Below are 9594 nucleotides of genomic sequence, written 5' to 3' on the forward strand. Positions count from 1 at the left end.
ATTTAACAGCTTAATATGTATTCATCTCTTCCAAGTAACCATCAGGGATCTTCTTCTCCAAGAGGAGGCTAGCTTATTGCCTGTCTGTCTTTCTTGTTAAGACTTGTCCAGAAAATACCAGTGAGCTCCACCATACTTTTTATTGTCTTATGCTTTCCAAGAGCTGGAGAATTTGTATATGACAGTGTGCTTCCACCTATACTTCATCCCTATCTACTATGGTGAGGATCTTAGTCATTTGGGAAGCTACACCTAGCCAAAAGTTAGCATTCTGCCAGCGGTTGTCACCATCCTATTTACCACTAACAGTGTAGTCCTTGTTGACATCTGACCAAGTGACACAATTTCTAAAGCTCATTCTGAAGGCTGCCCTCTAACACCACCTCTCATTACAACTCTCTTACTTTGTAATCCTTTTACCCCTCAACCAAAGCAAAAAGGATGGTGAAACAGACAAATTTAGGTTATTAATTTGGGAGGCAGTCTTAGGAAGCACAGTGAGTGAGTAGAGTAGTGAGACAATGAAAGTAAAGAATGTGTCATCATTTTACCATGTGGAAAACAGGGCTGCAATTAATAATGGGGGCACTCTAAGAATCTCTAGAGGACACACGTCACAATGTTCCACAGAAAACAGGACTACCAGTACCATCCCTTATTGGTTGAGGGTTTCTGCAGGTGTTGGTGTGCTAATTCCCCGTTTCCACTTCAGGTCTACAGTGGTAGGTGGAGTAAACTCCCAAAGTGCTAGAAAGTCTTGAGATAAAGGATTTCACATGAAGCTATCAGCCTCATTTGGATACTTATGATCGTAGCTCTAACTGAATTTAGATGGGTTGAGCTGATATAAGGCATAGAATTTGCAGTGTCTGCTGTATTGTCTCATGACTTCTTTGCATAATGTCACATATTTATAACTATCTGTATTTATATTTTCCATGCTAGACTGAGAAATTTGAGAGAAAATTATGCATGACAGCCCCTGGCACATGTTGTTCAGTGTGATAACTGTCAACAAATTCTATTGATTCAATTTTCCAACTAGTTCTTGAGTTTGCCTTCCAAACTCTCCCCAGAACTCTACACATTTCCCTGTTTTTTCCCCACTTAAGTGCCAGAGTACCTTCATAACTGAATTTTCTATTGCTTCTCTTACTTTCCCTTTTTCCATCTTTCTGATTGCTGCAGTGGTGAACTTCCTAAAGATTCCACTGTTTAAACTTCTTAAAATATCATGCAAGCTCCTCACATTGTATAAGAGCTACCGTTTAGTAAGTCTCTTTGTATGAGACCAATTCAGAACACTTTGAAAAAGTCATTTTATAATTTTACCAACTGAAAAAAATATTCACAGGAAAATACCTGACTTTTGGGAAGAAAAAGTTACAAGGGCTGTTGTTCTTTGTAATATTTATATATAACATGGGCCACCCCAGCCTTCAGTAAAAATTGAATTTCTGTAGCATAAGTAGCTCATATTTCTCTGTTTCTAATCCCCATCTTTAGGACCTTACTTAACTGATGTGGCATCCTCCAAAATGTCCTCCAGTATTTCTGAGTATTCTTCAGGAGTGACCCATGTGAGTTTATGAAACTAATCTGTCAGCTCCCATGGGACACAACAGACTATAGATGTTACTGCTGAATTATAGTCCTCAAAGTGCCCACTAAATATGAGAATGTGGAAAAATCAGCATATTTCTTGTTTTGTTTTATTGAAAAAAAAAAACACTATTTTATACCTGGGAATTTTATAGCACCTTTATCTGAAACTATAATTTTTTTTAAAAGACTTATTTATTTATTTATTTATTTATTTGTTCATTTTTGAGAGAGAAAGTGAGAGTGAGCAGGGTAGGGGCAGAGAGAGGGAGACAGAAGATCTGAAGCGTGCTCTGCACTGACAGCAGAGACCCCGATGCAGGGCTTGAACTCAAGATCCATGATGAGATCATGACCTGAACTGAAGTCAGATGCTTAAACCAACTGAGCTACTCAGGTTGCCTTGAAAATAAAATATTTTAAGCTTTTATTCATAGACCTCTCTCTTTTTTTTCTCAAAAAAACATGTTAGTCCTTGAGGGGTTGAATTTGAACCACTGTGAAAGGCAGAGTTCTGCTTTTCTCAGAGACAACATTCCTTTTTCATGCTGAAGATGTTGTAACTCAGCCATGCCCTTCCATGTGCCTATCAAGAGGCTCTGCTTCGGTTGGTCCACCAGGTTACATGACATGGTCATATCTGCATCCCAGGAAACAATGTGCTTAAATTTCAATTGCATTTTCTGCTGAAAGTGTATGTTCTTTATAAATATTTTTAACACAATAAAACAAGAAAAATGATCAAAAGTATAATTCTTATATAATCTCATAATTTTTATTTTACCTTCCAATCCGTATTTGAATGTATACAAAATATAAATTACTTTTTTAAAACTAAAAGGCGTAGAAATTTTAAGAGTAAGTTGATTTAGGTCCCATATATTTAAAAGTCTTCTAAATGTATATATTGTTTTATAGTGTATAACATCATATATGAAAGAAACATTATTCTCTGCTGATGTGCACCCTGGGAAGGTCATGGATTTTTTAAAAGTAGAAGAGGCGAGGGTACATGACTGACTAAAGATCAATTCAGAAACATGTGTTCATTTTGAGAGGATTTAGAGTCATGGTTGAACAATGGCTTAACCTCTTCAATAAAAGCTGTTCACAGAAACCCACAAAGTCACATTTGCCACATTTCTGCCAGGAGTGGCATAGAATTTAGAGAGCTGGGATTTTGTCTTTTAGAAGTCAAGCTCTCCAGCACAGTTAATAGATTCTTTTTGAAATTTCCTCATCCTACTGTGGAATAAAAAAAGATATCCTTCAAAGAGAAAACCTATAATGGTCCCTTGTCAGGAAGGTCATGGAGAGGATTTTTGCTTTATAATATATAACCCCAACACCCCTTGCTATCTTAAGGTTTTATGAATTAATGCTATTTTTTCCTCTCCATAGTTCATGTCTCTAACATGATTATGATCAGTTTACCTCCATGTTTTCTATAGAAGTTGCTCCAGGTTACCTTCAATAAAAGAAAGGTCAGTTGATAAAAAATGAGGTTAAAATTACAATGAGATTTTTTAACACAAAACACTAAACCCACTGAGAGAAGAGAATATTACTGAAACTAGCCAGAAATATAACCATGTAACAGAAAATCTGCAAGATGGGTAATCCACAGTCAGGTGATTAAAGCATTACTAGACTGGACTTTGGAATTTGAGTAATAGAATTTAGTTTCTGTGAATGTTTTTATATGATTTTATGATTTTTCCCAGCAACATGTATGTGAGATACTGGAAAACTGATGTTATCAGGGTGATCCTGCTGATGAGATAGACTAAAAGAACTGAAGAACTCATCTGGAGTCTGTTAGATCTGTCAAATTCAAATTTCTATCAAATTATTAGGGACATTTCAATAATAATAGGAAATGTCCTCACAGATGGTGGTACTTAAAGGAACGAATACTGGATTTGGAGTAAGTAGTCTGGGTTCAGTCACTTTTTAAAATGCCTTTTACTTTAAGCAACTGATGTTACCTCCTCATCTGCAGGGTGAGATTATTAATACCAGTTTTCTAGGGCCATTGTGAAGATTTCAGTAATAAATGTGAAAATGTCTGGTATATGGTAGGAAACTCAGTAAGCCTTAGGTAAGCCTGAAACTGTTTGCTAAAAAATAAGAAAAATATTATTGCTTTATCAAAAAGGACTTTTAACTCCTTCTTGACATGCTTGCTGTAACACAAGCATTAGGGTATTTTGTCTCTTTAGAAAGAAATAATTTTTACTTACATGAAGTTTGCTCAGTAATACCTTAATCCATCTGTAAATCTTGTGATATTAGTAGCATTTCCACATCTCCTTCCTAACTTTTACCACAACCCTCTCCTAAGACTTGCACCCCATCTGATCCTGTTTCATTATTTCCTCGAGGTACATCCTGCATTTAATCATCTTGGAATTCATCCAAAATCTGGCCACTGTCAATATACCCTGATGATCACATATATGGAAACAAAAAGATGGTGATGGAGAAATGGGGTTTGAAACAAAGATAAGATTAGCCTTTCCCCAAGCTAACTTATGCATTTTGATTGTATTTTCAGGGGAACAGTACTATTCTCTAAAGGGGCAATTCTCTGTTGAAGAGGGCATATTTTGCAGAGTTGACGATTCTTCATGTGTACAGAAAGTACACATGTAGACTTTCATAAAAATAAATCATGCCCAATTTATAACTGAATTTCAAAGTCTTAAACATTTATTTTCAGTAGTTTGCATATGACATGTTTATTCCATTCTGTTTAGTAAACTAGTGAGACATAAATGGGTGTCTCAAGACTTTTCACTTCAAACTGAGAGAATTCAAATTCAAAGACAGGAATTAAATGTAGATTCTGGATGTTATTATTTGTGCTTCTTGGACAAACCACTTATACCTCTAGGTCTCAATTTCTGTCTTTTCAAAATGTTTAAAATATAGTTTACCAAACAAATATAAATATTGTTTAGAGAATAAAAGGGCCTAAGATTGGTATGTACTGGTCATATATTAGATTCCTTCAATAGACAGAAACGAATTGTTTCTTAATAATGATGTTTTTCACAACTATACTGAATTAAGGTTCATTAGCATGCCTTACAAAGTGGCATAATTTTGATAATATTAACAATAGTCATACCTAAATTTATTAGAGCTCTATTGTATACAAAATAATTGTATGTACATTATTTCATTTGATTCCCAAAGCTTATGAGGTTAATCAGTAAAATGAAAAATCATTACATAATTTTAGAAATGTGAAAGAACTGAAGTTCTTAAAATTATTTGATTTAAATCACAGACATAAAGTTAGGACAAGAACCCTGGCATTTTTGCCTTCAAATTTCAATATTTCTACCAAACTATGCTATATGTTGTATAATTTTTTAATTTGGGGGAAATAATTATTAGAAACTATGTTTCTCTCACTAAATAAAGATAGCAAAATGGTAAAATGTTTAAGTTTTGTGAAGTTTCTATTAGTCATCAATTACAAAGAAATAATGATAGAAGTAAGATAATCCTTCTCTTCTTACTATTATTCTATACTAACCCAGAAATGTTTTTATTTTTTATGCTTATTATTCATTTTTTGAGAAAGAGAGAGAGAGAGAGAGGGAGAGAGAAAGAATGAGGGAGGCACAAAGAGAGGAGAAAGAGGAAATCCCAAGCAGGCTCCACACTGTCAATGCAGAGCCTGATGTGGGACTTGAACCCATGCACCACAAGATCATGACCTGAGTTGAAATCAAGAGTTGGACGCTTAACCAACTGAGCCACACAGGTGCCCCCAGAAATATGTTTCCAGTTCTATATCCTGAAATAAATTTGTTACATAGACAACCTAAGAATTCTGGATTATTTTCTAATAAATAACAATTTTCATACATGAATTGGTATTTACTTTACAAGTCAACTTTTTATGTTCATATAGGAGATCAGACTGGTAACTGTGAATCAGAGCTCATGACCTGAAATGGGTAAGGTGATCTGAATTGAGATGTTTAAATCGCAAGACAGAACAATTGAAATGTGAGTGTATGTTGAATGCCTTTATCATATAAGATTCAACTCATATGTATCTAACTAACAAGATCTTGGTTCCCTTGTATTGTATTCTTTGACTGTATTCCATGTAATGTAATAAAATGGAAAGAAAAACGGCTGCTTTACACACTTTAGAATAAAAGTAGATCTTAAAGACAAAGCCAAATATTAAAATTTTTCTGAACTTCCTTGTCCTCAGGAGAAGTTATTATAAAATCTGAATGGCATACCTATTTTGTATTTTGTAAATCTTCTTCATACGTAGGATATTTTACATCTTTGCAGCTATTATTGGAACCCCAAATTGAATCTCTATTAACAGTTCAATCACTATACCACCTGACAGTGGCCACGGGAGTTCTCGTGAGATAACTATTTCGAGAGAAATAGCATTATACATGTAGATTTATATATAAATACATAACATGTAATAGACCTATTCATATTGATGCACTGTCATTTGTGCTGGATAATCACTATGATTCTATTTCACTTAAAGTTATGTTAGTAACAAAAATTAATTAAAAGTTATGAAAACAGACTTGTTTGAATGATATTTGAATTATATTTATTGCTTTCTATCAGTTCCAAGTAGATGTACTTGACTTGGGAACAAGTATGTAGACTTGGGACCATCTCAACACAAATAGAGCAAATAAGTGAGAATTATTTCCTGAAACAACGCATTGTAAGAAGCTTCACCCCTCTTGTTATACAAAATAATTTCTTACATTTCTTACTATGTATGATTTCTTACAAAAGTGTATTAATTTACTCCATCTTTGCTCTAGTATAGTTGCAGTAGTTCCCATTAAAAAGGAATTTTACCATTAGAATATCCTTTTGTCTTCTAAAAAAAAATACAGATGTTAAGTCATTAGTATTGAACAATAACAGTAGCTTCTTACAACCACAAGATGGAAGGTAATGGTGTTCCCAGCACCGTCAGGAATATTGCTCTCTGTGATAGGTAGAATTGCAAGATATCCTCTAAGATTCCCATTCTGATATGGACACATTATATGATCCCTTCTCCTTGAGTGTGGTGAGAACCTGGGATATGTTTATAGAGACTCAGAAGGAGAAGAGAAAGAATGTGGTGACAAAATTTTGAAGATGGAATGGCTGAAAATTTCCAAAACTGCTGAAGAAAACAAACCATATGTTAAAGAAAACCTAAGACTCCAAAGTAGGATTTTAACAAAATTAATCTATGTAGTAACACAACAGACTAAAATTGCAAGAAGAGCAAAGACAAAAGAAATTTTAACATGCCCCAGAGAAAAACAACATGATACCTTCAAAGGAACAACAATAAAACTTAAGTCTATTTTCTCAACAACAATGATAAAAGCTAGAAGACAAATTATATTTTTAAAGTGCTGAAATAAAATAACTGTCAATCTAGGAGTTTAAAGATTGAGAAAAAATTCTTTTGGAATGAAAATGAGAAAAGCCATTTACAGACACACAAAACTTGAAAGAATTTACCATAATAGAAATGAAGTAAAGGAAACACTAAATATTGCTTTTTTAAACAGTGAGAGAATAGAAGCTTGGAGATACAGACAGAAATTAAGGCTATAAGTATATTGGTGAATCCAAATATTAATTCTACCAAAATAGTAATAATAGTAAAGTGTTGATAAGTTTAAATTCATAATTAATATGCATAAGAACAGTGTGTTGGGAAAGGTGAAGAGAGTTAAGATGCCTGAAGTTTCTTGTTCTGTCTGGAATAAAGCACAAAACTTGTGGTTAACTTAGACCAAAATAAGTCAAGATTCATATTTTCATCTCTGCAATAACCAGTAAAACAATGGTAAACAAGTTTAAAAGTTCTATGTTGTTTACTCTGTGTTTGTCATGTTCTAGATAGGTGAATTGCCTTTCTTTGTCCTGTTCTTTATTCCAGGAGGCTGACGTTACGTGGACATTCTTGTCCTTTGACCCTTGTTAGCTTCGGCTAACTGGCATTGGCATGAAATATAAGGTTAAGAGAATAAAGATTGGGTATATCCCCCAATTCTATCTTTATGGCAGTTATTACATCCTACTAAAGGTACACACTAGAGAGCTGTATTCAGTGACTCCAGGCTCCATTGTCTCCTTTTCCTTTTTTACCCTTTAGCCTACTGGAAGACAGGGGGCCCCACAGAAAATAGATGTGCTCTAGGTGCAATGAACCAGTCCTCCACTACACTAGACACTGACTGCAGGTACAAGAGTGAGCCCAGCTGAGAGCATCTGCGCCTGGCACAGACCAGCAGTACAATGATCTGAGCCCAAGGCAAGTTGTTAACCCACAGAATGACCAGTTAATAAACTTTGGATCTCTAAAGCCATTCACTTTTAGGTATGTTGGTGCATGATGGGTGTGGGGGAATGCATGTGAAGTCATCAAGGCTGGTGGCAGGCAGGATCGGTTGGTTTGAAGGAGAGGAAACAAAGACTGAACCCAAGCTGGGCACAGGTGATGGCTGCAGTACCGCTGAGAGCCAAAGACAACAGTGAATGTATTCCCAATGTCAGTCACCAGTGACAACCTGAGTCCACATGACAGGCTGGACTGGATCAGGGAGTCTCTCTCTGCAGGTGAATCTGACGAAGATTGAACAGTTGCCCTCAGGGGCTGCCTATTGTCAGTTTATGGATGGCCTGTTCCCTGGCTCCATGGCCTTGAAGAAGGTGAAATTCCAGGCTAAGCTGAGTACATCCAGAAGTTCAAGACACTACAAGCAGGTCTTAAAAGAATGGGTGTTGACAAAATAATCCCTGTGGACAAATTAGTGAAAGGAAAGTTTCAGGACAATTTTAAATTTGTTCAGTGGTTCAAGAAGGTTTTTTTGGCCTTTGTTGTTTTGTTTTTTGTTTTTTGTTTATTTATTTATTTTGATAGAGAGAGAGAATAAAAGAGAGAGATTTCAAGGTGGGGGAGGAGCTGAGAGAGAGGGGGAGATAAAGAATCCCAAGCAGGCTGGACATGGGACTCAGTCCCATGAACTGTGATTGTGACCTGAGCCGAGATCAAAAGTCAGAGGCTTAACCGTCTGGGCCACCCAGGCACCTCTCAAGAAGTTTTATGATGCAAGCTGTGATGGAAAACACTATGACCCTGTAACTGCCAGATAAGGAAGAAGAACTTCAGCGGCTTCCTCCCCTGTTGTTCCAGCTCTGAGCAAACCCAGGAAACCTCTCAGCTCTAGCAGTGCAGCTCCGCTGAGGCCCATTGCAACGCTCAGAACTACCACAGCCCCTAAGGCTGGCTGGGGCGCGATATGAAAGGATCCTGATGCAGGCAACAGGGATGGCGAGCAGTTGAATTGATGCAGCAGGTCAGTGTATTGAAACTTATCATTGAAAACTTGGAGAAAGAGAGAGACTTTTGCTTTGGAAAGCTAAGGAACATTGAATTGAGTTGCCTGGAGGTTGAGGGGGGAAACAACCCTGTATTGCAGAGGATCATGTACATCCTCTATGCCACATATGAAGGCTTTGTGGTACCCGATGAAGGGGGCCCACGGAAGAACAAGAAGAGTATTAGCAGCCTGGACCAGCAGAGGAGCATTCAAAGTCTTCACTCTAGGTCACATACTTCACTGTAAAATACTCCGTTTTATTATTCTTAGAAGACTCACTGTTTGTTGTTGTTGTTGTTGTTGTTTTTTCATAAGCAAAAATTACCTCTTTTTAAAGGGCACTTCATTTTCAATGAGTTTAAGTTAGGAGTTGTAGCAGAGCAGTATTAACATCCAATTGGTTCATCCAGGGAACAAAGAGGCTGGCCATGGGGCTCTCCATGTGGACCCTGGTAATACTGATTGCTGGAGAAGGTGTTTTTATGTAACACACTGAGGTTGAGACCTTGGTAGAGAAATATAAAGACTGGCTTGAATTCGAAGCTAATGTGAAATCTTGGCAGAGAACGTTTTAATAAATAAATGTCTTCAG

The 9594-nt window shown here is 36.3% G+C and overlaps 1 pseudogene; it reads left to right on the top strand.

Annotated features, from left to right (window-relative positions):
- Positions 1 to 619: 619 nt before the first annotated feature.
- On the top strand, positions 620 to 9248 carry LOC131513180 (microtubule-associated protein RP/EB family member 1-like; annotated as a pseudogene).
- Positions 9249 to 9594: the final 346 nt, after the last annotated feature.

This window comes from Neofelis nebulosa, chromosome 5 (assembly GCF_028018385.1).
Source record: "Neofelis nebulosa isolate mNeoNeb1 chromosome 5, mNeoNeb1.pri, whole genome shotgun sequence".
NCBI lineage: Eukaryota > Metazoa > Chordata > Mammalia > Carnivora > Felidae > Neofelis > Neofelis nebulosa.